Raw genomic sequence first — 12,078 nt, 5'->3', positions numbered from 1 at the left:
GATCTTGTAGAATGTGGTGATCTGTGTTGAGTTTGTTTTATATTTAGGCTTTACCATGGATTCATTTGATTATTGCATTAAAATAGAAAATTCATATTCTGAACAAAAAGACATTTTCATACTTGGACAAAACAATCCCAACTCATGGTAATGTCACCTGATGAAGACCATGTAATACAGCTGAAAGCTAGTAAGCAGACCTTAAGTTGGGATCGTTTGTCAAACTACTACTTCCAAGGTAAATAATGAATACTTCATTTTGAATACTGTCCTTAAAGTAAAAGAATCATAACACCAACAGGGTCTTCTATATTTTATCTTTAGATTCTTCTTTCATACAATCATTTCCCCTCCATCTAGTGTACTAAATATAACATCATATGGAAGGTGGCATATTTTGTAGTGACATATGGACAGTGAAATCTTTTAGTTACCATGGTGAAATATTACAGATGGTGCCAAGTAAAGTGAGTGATGAGAATTAATGAAACCATACAAAATAACAATCAGTATGTCAGCCACATGTTTTATATTCACCTGTCACCACTGGAGATGTTTGTGGCATTTCATCAACCAAAGCATCAAATTTTTAAAATCTAATTTCCAACACAATTTCTTCTCTCTTGTTTGTGAGAAGAAATAAAAGTGTAATTAATGTTTTTGCGATTGCATTGGACAGCAAAAGAGGATGGTCACAAAGTCGTTAATGCAATGATGATAGAAGAATGCCCCAGGCTATCTTTTCAAGAAGTTATATATGCTGTGATTCATAATTGAACCATGAAGGGTGCCGATTCTGTTCCAGTTTATGGTGTTGCTGTAAGGAGACAAGGTGGCCATTAGTGGAACAAGCTTAACTACAATGCAATTTATTCTATTTTTGAAGACTTAATGTCTAGATGAACATTTTTGCTGTGCAGCATTATTGTAAGTATTATTAATGTGTGAAGTTTATCTTTGTTGTGAAAATTGTCTAATTAGCCTGCAGGGGAAATAAACATAAAAACAATAACTTATCTTTTTCTCCTTTGGGTTGGAGAAGATTGAGTGATGTTTGTCTTATCTCGTGTCTTAATTTGTTAATGTTAAAACATGTATGGAGGGACTTTGTGTGTGTTTCCGTATCTTGGTAGGTGGGAGTCATATTGGCTTTGGTTCTGCTTCTGTTTATGTGCGTCCAATGCACTGTGGAAGTGGATTGAACCAAAGTGAGAAAGAAGAGAAAAAGAGCAGAAAAGCAAAGACAAAAGGAACCACAGATGAGACTAAAATGGTTTCAATTTTCACACTGTTAAAAATATCTACTGAAAATGTGAAAAGTGAGAGGAAAGAAAAATGAGCTGGAAAAAGATAAGAGAAAGGGCAAAAACAAGAGAACTGAATCACAGCTGAATTAAAGAAGGTCAATAGAAAGACAAAGTGGTAGGAGACATTAAAGTTTTCAGTTGTTCCTGTGAGGGTTTGATGTAACTTAAGATGATTCAGGCGTTTGTGGGAACGCTGTATTCCTATTAGTCACTAGTTAGACATCAAGTTAGACACACATATGTAGGCACAACACTGCACAACAGTAACAATGCAAAATGAGATGATTTTGTCTGAGCACAAAATTGTCTCTGAAAGCAATGTGGATTTGCATTGTTAATCTCTGTAGCTCAGTAATGTTTTATTTGATCAAGTGCAAAGGAGAATGAAAGGCAGAATGACAAAGAGAGTGGAGGAGATGTTAAAAGAAAATGAACACAATGTCAGACAACAGGAAACCCGAGACTGCCACTATAGTTAGTTTACTTGCGTAGTTTCGCTCAATTCCTGCATGTCTATGTTATTACATCATGATTATGTTATTTGATCCCATAGACACTCAACAATTCAGCCAAGATAATATTGCTGTTTGACTTAACTTCAAACAATACCAAATGCATACAAGACTGTCCTAAGGCATTTGTTAGTTTCTGACTCTGGGAAAGTAGGAAAGACAATAAACTTTCTCTCTTTAACCAAATCACACACATTTCGTCTGTTCTATATGATCTCCTTTTGATAACTTATGTAGTATTTTCTTCACTTCTGTTCAATGTGCCTCCCCAGAAACAGTTTGGAGCCCTCCAGGGATATACACTCACCGGCCACTTTATTAAATACACCTGTTCAATTTCTTGTTAACACAAATAGTTTTTCAGCCAATCACATAGCAGCAACTCAGTGCATTTAGGCATGTAGATGTGGTCAAGACAACTTTCTGAAGTTCAACCCGAGCATCACAATGGGGAAGAAAGGGGATTGAAGTGACTTTGAATGTGGCATTGTTGTTGGTGCCAGACATTCTTTTAGAAACTGCTGATCTACTGGGATTTTCACGCGCAACCATCTCTAGGGTTTACAGAGAATGGTCCGAAAAAGAGGAAATATCCAGTGAGCGGCAGTTGTGTGTAAGAAAATGCCTTGTTGATGTCAGAGGTCAGAGGAGAATGGGCAGACTGGTTCGAGATGATAGAAAGGCAACAGTAACTCAAATAACCACTTGTTTCAACCAAGGCGTGCTGAATACCATCTCTGAACGTACAACAGGAAACTGAGGCTACAATTCGCCTTAGTACCAATTAATCATTGTTTAAACGTGACAGTCTACTGTCTACTGAGTATTGTTGCTGACCATATCCGTTCCTTTATGAACACAGTGAACCCATCTTCTGATGGCTACTTCTAGCAGGATAATGCACTATGTCACACAGCTCAAATCATCTCAAACTGGTTTCACTGTACTACAATGGCCTCCACAGTCACCAGATCTCAAACCAATAGAGCACCTTTGGGATGTGATAGAACGGGAGAGCAACTGCGTGATGCTATCATGTCAATATGGACCAAAGTCTCTGAGGAAGAATTAAGGCAGTTCTGAAGGCAAAAGGGGGTCCGACCCGGTACTAACAAGGTGTACCAAATAAAGTGGCCAGTATAGCACTTAATTAGAATACTAATGTATAAACTTTAAGGTGCTATTTGTAACATTTTAACATTTTTTGTAGCATGTCAGTTGAGGTTAATAATACTGGCAGGCAATAATAAGATGTCATTCCATCGCTTCTTTCTTGTTATCCTTCCTTCTTTCAGTTTTCCAGCTTTTTTCCTTTTTTTTTGGTTAGGGTTAGACTTACAGTCTATCTACCCACTCATCTTACAACCTCTCTCTCTCACACACACACACACACACACACACACACAAACACACACACACACACACACACACACACAGGGTGACCTGTTACCTCCTTACAGACATAATTGAAAGACGCGCGCGTGTGTGTGTGTGTGTGTGAGAGAGAGAGAGAGAGAGAAAGGTCAGTTTCATATCATGATGTGGCATGTATATACCAAACAGCATGTTAGTCTGTCGGCTATCCATTGTTTTCTCTCTCTCTCTCTTTCTCTCTCTTTCTCTCTCTCTCACGGACACACACACAAACACACACACACACACACACACACACACAAACACACACACACAAACACACACACACACACACACACACACACACACACACACACACACACACACACACACACAAACACATACACACAACTTAAATGGCCTTTAAAAGAAGATGACAGAGTCAGACATTGCATGCCCCCTCAGCCACCCTTCACACCCAAGCAAACATTTGTTTGGTGAGTTGAAAGTGAAAAGTCCACTGTCTACACTGATTCAGACATCCTTTCTTAGATGTCTGTATGTAGACAGGTTACATATAACTCTTGTTTTAACCTGATACAAATGTGACAAAGGAGCATTGTCCTGTTATGGATCATGGTGAGTATGCCTCTTCCCCTGATAAACAGACTAACACCAGTTTAATCAGTCTTTTGGACCAATTCTAAACCAGGTACAGACTGGTATTATTTTTGGAAAGTATATGATTGTAATAAGTAAAGTGATCACCTTCTTTATTGAGTAATAAGTAAAGTATCCAACACTGTTGAAGTGTTTACCTGTAATTTGATAACACCATCAGGCCCGATTGATTTAAACTGAACATGTTGGTTCCTTGTCTTTTCAAGAAGCCTCAATGTAAAGTAACCTCACACCCTGCGGGGTGAGGGGCCGATCCACGCAGACAAGATAATTCAGAGTCTAGCATCTAAACGACACTTGTCAGCGTGAGTCTCTTCAGTGTGAAACTGTGAAACTACCAGCAAGTTTGGCAGTCGTGACCCAGTGGTCAAATCTCACCCAAATCAAATTCTAAAACAATGTCACAGTTTTGAGGTCAGTCTGGTCTTGAATTGTTGCATGACTGGATTTTGAAAAAGCGCACTCTGCCTCTGCCTGCTAGACTTTGCCAGCCTGGGGAAAGGAATAAACTGTACACACTACTGGAATATTTACTGTGTCGGTTAACATTTAGTATTGTAGGGGCAACATGGTTGTCCAGGAGTTTAAAGGGCATGCACAATGTAACTGCAACTTCTCTGATGAAAGTCCAGCTATGGACCTAGCATTCCCCATCTTTCTCTGCCCTCATTTCCTATCAAATCGTTACAATCTGCTCTTTAAAAAAGGAATCAAACACTCCATTTACAGAAAACCTTTAAGAGGTCCATGTTCATATCCGGATACTGCAATGAGTCAAAATTTGTGTGTGTGTATGTGTGAGTGTGTGTTGGGTGTGGCGCCCTCCTTGCTCCCTCCTGATTGTGGCACAGCCCACTCTTAGCCTGCCATTCATCATCTCATCAACTCTGCATCAACTTTCTCTATCTTTCTGCCGTGCCGAAATCATGGATTCATAGGTATTCCTCGTGTTGTGTGAATTACCTGTACTTACCGTGTTTCCGTGTGTTTCCGGGATCATACTTGCTTGCTAAACCCCCAAGCTTAACCCCAACCAGCTACTCTCACTCCCTTGTCTGCCATCCTGCTCAACTCAGCTCTTCCATCCACCATTGCCCTCCTACCCTCTGCCTCCACCTGCCATCATTTATCCTTCGCCATCCTAATTCCCCCGCCATCCTAACAATAAACATTTTAATACCAACTTCCTTCCCTATGTTCGTATTAAGTGATGGTTACACGTGCACTAAAAGAGGTGCTTCTTGGTTTAATTTTTACAGTTGTTAACAATGACTAGTGACCACTAAACGCAATAGCCTACCATTTAAAAGTTATGCATGAGATAAAGATAATAGTGATTAATATTTTAATGAATGAAACATCAGTTGTGTGAGGGAATGTGTACATTTTTACTCATATTAACTCAGTCTCTTGCAGTGAGTACAAAACACCAATATCAATGCACAGAAGTAATTTATTTTGTTTTCATCTTTTAATCATTATTGTGCTGAAACCAGCATTAAACTACAAGCAAAAGCAATTTTTCTGGAAGACATACAAAAAAACACAATGTTCCCTCTGTGCTGATAGCTTGATGACCTCTGGAGCAAATGATTTATCATAAAGCAGATCTAATATCTTGTTATTCGTCATTGCTACAGTTGTCCCAAAAATTGTATTCAATACACCTGGAGCTGTACTCAATGATAAATGATACTATTTATATGCAGGACTTTAGCCATAACTTTTGGTTTAGTGAATTACAGTAATAGCTCTTAGGTGAGCTATTTTGGTGTTTGATTTTCCAGAGAGCATGATCATTTTGCAGGGAGGTCCTTTTTGAAAAATTGTCCCAGTGTCCAGTGTTGTACAATAGGCCCTTATGCTTTGCCACCTAGCCTCTGAAATCATCAGTATTTTTAGACCTTACTGGCTCTGATTTAGCCTGAGTGTGGGTTGGGTTGTGCCATGTCATCTGGGGTCAGGTTGGAAGGTTGTTTCAGTCGATCCCACTGCACCCAATTATGTACAAGATGTATGCACTCACCACACAGTGAGCTGCTCTGGAAAAAGTATCCACTGTGTCACATATGGCAATAACTGTGGTTGTCCTTCAACTGGGTGACCCAGGTTTAAACCCCTGTGAAGGAAAGCATGCATCCTACTTTGAGATACGGTCACATCAACATTAAAAAGAAATGTTTGACATTTTGGGAAATGCTTATTTGTCTATTCCTGAGTTTTAGATGTGAAGACTGACATCACTCTCATATCTGTATGGTAAATAGGAAGTTAACTAACTAAGCATTAAAGGGGCTATATTAGTATTTCTTTGAAATCACTTAATAAATAACTTTTTTACTGCCTTTTTGTCAACAGGCTGTGACCTCACTTAGAAATGAACCACACGCCTGTTTTCTGTGTTTCTTGTAACAGCCACTATTCTGCTTCTTATGTGAAGGTATCGGGTCGGGTTGTTGCTTCGCACGCTCTTGAGCCTCTCTCACACTACAGCAACAACACTGCAGCTTACGAAATGCAGTCCACTAACACCACAAAAATACCGGCTCCCAGCACAACACAGACTCCAACCCAAACTCCAACATAAAATCCACATAAAGATGAAAAACAACAATAAAGTTTTATGTGCTGAAGCCCGTCCGGCAAATGAAAACAAATTGATGTCGAGTGAAAACACAGTCACCTCTGCTTTGTTTTGGAACCCACAAAACCGACACAGAGTTGGATTTCATCCTGTTGGATAGGTAAACTAACAGTACTGCAAAACATGTGAAATATATTGTGATGTTGTGCTTTAGCTGGCTCATGTAAGGTTAGTTTAACGCCGAGCAGTTGCTAATGCAAAATACTACAGTTCTATTGCTTTCCATATTACTTCACTAGTTAACATTACCCATATTACTATCCTGTGGGTCAAAGTGGCAAACAGGAAGTGATGGAGTGTGGAGTAATTTATAGGGAGGAAGACCTGGAATGGTGGAGCCAGTACAGAGGGGTGTACTGGAGTACCTTAAGTTGCTGTGTCGAGAAACTTTGTTCAGCATGTAACATTTCATTTCTGGTTTTATAGTTGATATATCGTGTATTGATGTAGCCAGAAATGTTTTGGACTGTTGAGGTAACATAATGGTGTTTAATTGATTTCCAATTAACTTTTGTTTGTCTTGTACGAGAGGGGCTTCTGGTCAGTCTAAGTCAGTCCAGCTCACTAACCGTTTCATTATCATCCACTAAATTTCGCTGTGCTCACATTGCTAAGCCTCCGGTGAAAGACAATAGTTACTGAAAAGAGGCAGGCGAGCTAATGCAAACATATCATGTCGGCTAAATGCTGTAAATGGAATGCTATCATGTAACGAGCATGGATTACTTCAACCTCAAGCTGATGAAAATGTTGCTGTCACGTTTACCTTAATTTCCAGTATGTTGTGTGAAACTGTCTCTGTATGACGGATTCTGCTCGCTCATGAATTCGGGCACGCGTCCAAGCACACACCTGGTTGCAATTTAAAAACTGTACCGCTAGTGGCCCCTGGAAACTACATATTAACCTTTTAAGACTGGATATAGGAGGTAACAAGTCACTAATTATATCTCAGTTATGTAATACATGCAAAAACCAAAGTGCAAAAATGACAACTCACCGTTTTATGGTGGGTTATGTACCGGACTATTTCTTGGTCAGGACCAGAAACTAAAAGGTCTGAAGCTAATGCGGTAGTTAAACCTGCATTCTTTATAGTAGCCATCAGGGGGCAACTCGACTGGTTGAGGGAATGGCGAAAAATGGAGGACGCTATTGTTGATTTTTAGCTACTTTTTTTCTACTTTTATTTAACTATCCTCATAGCATAAACTACTGCACAAAAGAGGAATAGTTTGCAGAAAGGCCTACAAACATCTTTTGAAAAAACTGTGTGAACAAATAGTTCCTTTCATACCGAGATAACAACGAGCTAACTGACAATTAGCAAGCTTGCTAGCACAGTAGTTCATACCAAATAGCCCTGTGAGTAGTTGCTACATCAAAAAGCTTCTAGCCTGACCTTCCTACACTGTTCAACTAACACAAAATAGCTTATGTTTATATATTTTAAATAATATTTGAGTCACAATGATAAAGCTTTTTATCAGTTTTCATAGTGTCACCCATCTGCAGTATACACCTTTATCAGCGCAGGGTTTTTACCACTGGAGGCAAAGAGTGCTTTCCAAGACAACCTCACTTGCCTGACAAAGCAAATGAAGCGCTCTTGCTGGAAGTGAAAGCAACAAAGGAGAGAGGGAGAGCAAGGGGCTGAGAAAGACGGGAGATAGGAATGAAGATATTTATGAGAGAAAGTCAGATAAAGAAAAAGAGACAGAGAGATCATAAGGTGAAGATGGAGACAAAGATTGACAGTGAGAAAAAGAGGGAGAGGTAGTGTAGTAAAGTGAATTAGCTCCAGTGGATAAGGAGCACTGTGCAGACTGCCAACTTTGCTAATCCTTCTCACATCTGGCTGGCGAAGACACTGTGTATGTATTAATGTGTGTGAATGTGTATGTGGGAGTGCCATTGTAGGGCAGCGTACGTGTGTGTGCGTACATGATGGAATTTGTGTGTGTTAAAGTCTGCATATCAGTTCAGCTCAGCTCATACTGTATGGCTATGTATGCATATATTTTATGCGGGTATGTGAATGTATGCACATGGACGTCAATGTGTGTGTGTGTGTGTGTGTGTGTGTGTGTGCCTCCCACACCACAGAGTTGCTTTCAGAGCGATAAAATAATGTCCCACTGAAAACAAACTCACCTCTCTGGAGCCTTATGGGCTTAGTTTGGTGAATTGCTTTGTGGGATAATAACTTTAATTTTGGGTGAAGATTGTATCTCTAAAGAATAGTATTTTTAAATACCAATTCACCATTTTCTTGAATTTTGTCCTAAACAAGAAAATAAAATATCCTAAGGGACTAAACAAAAAAACTTTATATATCTTTAGTCAATATGTTCACAGTAATTTCCAATCACAATAACTAGTAATCAAATATACTGTAAAGAACAGAAAATGGGAATAACAGTTCACATACAGGATAGGGCCTGTGATAACAGGTTTGTACTGTATTCAAACTAAGCAGATATGCCTTTTCAAGAGCTTGAAAACTATTCCAAATACCAAAGGTTGTTCGGTAGTTGAAAGAAAGCTTTTTGTTAATTCTTTGAATAGCCAGCAGCTCTGTATTGTGGGTTCAGACAGGATTCAGATGGTGCAAGTCCATGTAATGTTATGTCAGCTGGAGTACCTTGAAATCGGAGCAAATGCAACAGGGTCAGGACGGGGCTAATTTGACCATCTTTTCACATTCTAGCTGCTGCAATTTGGGCAAGTTGCATTTCAAATACAGTACATCTGACAGGAGGAATAAGATGCATGTAGGGGTACTAATAATTTAATAACTGTACTGTCTGTGAAGTTCATCTTGTGGCAATCTGTGAATATTTTATGGTGTGCTAGTCCTTGCGTCTAATGCAAGCAGCAACCTCCGGATCTAAAAAGTGAAGCCAATGTGAAAGTGCCTTAAACCTCTGATTGCATTTTGCATTTTAGTAAATGAAAAAATGACCATACTCGTCATCAGATTTAATAACTCAGTAAAAACTTTACTAATGAGTTTATGGTCTGAGTTGCTGTAGTTTCAAGTCTTCTTCAATACTGCGTGAAACTGACGCTTTAAAGTTAATAGCATTGTAGCATTTTGGTTGCCTAAAAATATCTTGTTCAGCATTTGGTTGTACTAAAAGACCAGTGTTGGGAGTAACGCGCTACAAAAGTAACGCAGTTACTGTAATGTATTGCTTTTCGCATTAATATAACATATTACTAAAAAAAAAAACTAAACAGTACAATCTCAGTAACGCGCGGTACAACACATTAATCACACTTAATCTTACTGTTAGCTAACTGCTATCTACGGCCATAATGTGGCAACATTTACCAGGTGTAGTGATCAAACTAACAAAATAAAAAAACGCTGACAAAAAGGAGGCTGAAGCAGAAAATAAAAAATAAACTTGGCGGTCCAGTCTAGTGTCAGATCTTCTTATGGTCCAGCTGTCCTCCCTAGAGATCAAGGAATATGATTTATAGACTGTATAAAAAATGTTGACACTCTGTCGGTCAGAACCAGGAGGCCAGACTTCCTGGACCATGCAAAGAGGTTGATTGTAGAGTAAGAGTAAGAGTAAGCAGTGACGAGATTTAAGTTGAATGATAAATAAGCCTCTTGTAAGTTTAGAAAACAATTTACTGTTATGTCTTAAGTACTATAAAAAATATAATTTTGCAACAAATTTCACTCTGGCCTCTTCTTTAAGTTTGTATTCGACATAATACATCATTATGTCAAATAAAAGAACCGAAAAAAAAAATATATATATGTGACGCAAAAAGGCAATTTGTTATTTTAGCTGGTAAAAAATATGTTTGGCCGGTGGTCCCATTGGCAGGTGAGCCAAAAAGTTTCCACCCCAGGTCTAATGTGATTTATGTTTGATGTTATTGACACTGTTGAAATGAACCTACCATCTGGTTCTGAGAACAAATTTGTTAATAAATGATTGATTGATAATACTGGCATATTGTGAAAAAGTAAGTGTTTTTTCTCATTTAAAATGTATATTTGTGTTTCCCTGCTCCCTTAAAAAGTGACTTGTTTTGGCTTTTCAATGGATTGAGATCTCTGTATAATGAATGTCAGTGAATTACTTCCTTTTCATGCTTTTATATAGCTGCTTGTGTTTTTATTTATTTTGGAATTTGTTTTACATCGTTTATACTTTATAGCTCTTACTGTAATCTCAGCTTTCAAGTGTTTACAGTAATTACTATACTCAATGCTGTTTATTCTGTAATGAGGTTTATTCCTTTTTGATGGTTTTTCACATAATTGTGGGAAAACCTGCTGGTTTCGAGGGAATATATTAAACTAAAACGATCTACTGGAGCATGCTCGGTGGGCCTCTGAGCACTCAATGTGGCCTGCACATTATAATAAAACCACTTTGGTCAGCTGCTGCTGTCATAAATATTAACCACGTTGTGGGCAGTCCTACAAGTCTATCAGTGCTGTACTCATTCATCAGACCAACTCATCTTCAAATCCATCCTTGGCAAGACTCCGCTTTATCTGAGCTCACCAGTCCACATCTCCACCAGCTCCAGCAATTTCCCCTTCTTCCTCTCCTCCTCCCCGAAGCTCACACCTCCTTTGGCTGTAACCCACTCCACTGTGCGGCTGCCAGCAAATGCAATGAGTTCTAAAATTCCTAAAATTGATCTTTTCATCCCACCCCATATCCTTTTAAAATAGGCAAGTCAAAACACCTGCACCTGCTGCCTTTCTTACATTATTAATCTATTATTTCTCTGCGTCATGTGGTTTGATAGTAACCTGCTTCCTTAACAGTATACTTTGCTGTATGTGGTTTAGATCCCATCTGGAGACAGACAGTCTCTATTTTTCATCTCTTCATCTCAGCTCTGTCCCGAGCTCGACTGCCACTGCAAATGAGAATTTATGCCCAGCTAATCTACAAGGTTAAACAAACATAAATAATGAAATAATAATGTTGCATCACTTTCGGTAGCAACATAATGAGAGCATTATGATAATTAAACACCCTAATAAGCCTGGGTCATATTTAATCTCTTTGAGCTTGAGGTCAGCAGATGTGGAGGATGCCTCATCATAGAAACGCCAGTAACAGTATGAACTGTTTCCTGTATGGTGAACAGTGAACAGTGAGTATTCGGGTTTCGATTACACATCTCAATCAGTTTAACTTAGATATTTTTCCCCCATAAATGTAATTTTCCTGCATGCTCTGATCTTCCCTGAAAGTCATTAATCACTGTTTTAATTTCCTGGATCGTCTGCTCTTGCCTTAAAATGTTGGCAGTTAGATTAAAATTGGGTTGTCAAGCTGGTAATAATCTGTTCTTTCATACCAGCAACTGGAGCGAGATCAGTATATAGGCCATAGTTATGAGGGGGCTGTTGCCAAAGATGCAAACTCTTTTGCTGTTGACTTAGTTTTGAGAAAGAATAACAATTAATAAAGATTTGGAATTGATAGATTTGAGATAGGAAATGTCTTGGGAATGAGTTACTCTTCAAGAGAAGACACTTATTTGTAAAAATATGTGGGTAGTAACTCAATGGGGGAATAATCTACAGTAT

The sequence above is a fragment of the Micropterus dolomieu genome, linkage group LG10 (assembly GCF_021292245.1).
Source record: "Micropterus dolomieu isolate WLL.071019.BEF.003 ecotype Adirondacks linkage group LG10, ASM2129224v1, whole genome shotgun sequence".
Lineage (NCBI taxonomy): Eukaryota > Metazoa > Chordata > Actinopteri > Centrarchiformes > Centrarchidae > Micropterus > Micropterus dolomieu.
The sequence above is the reverse complement of the archived record's forward strand: the minus strand, read 5'-3'. Positions refer to the sequence as shown.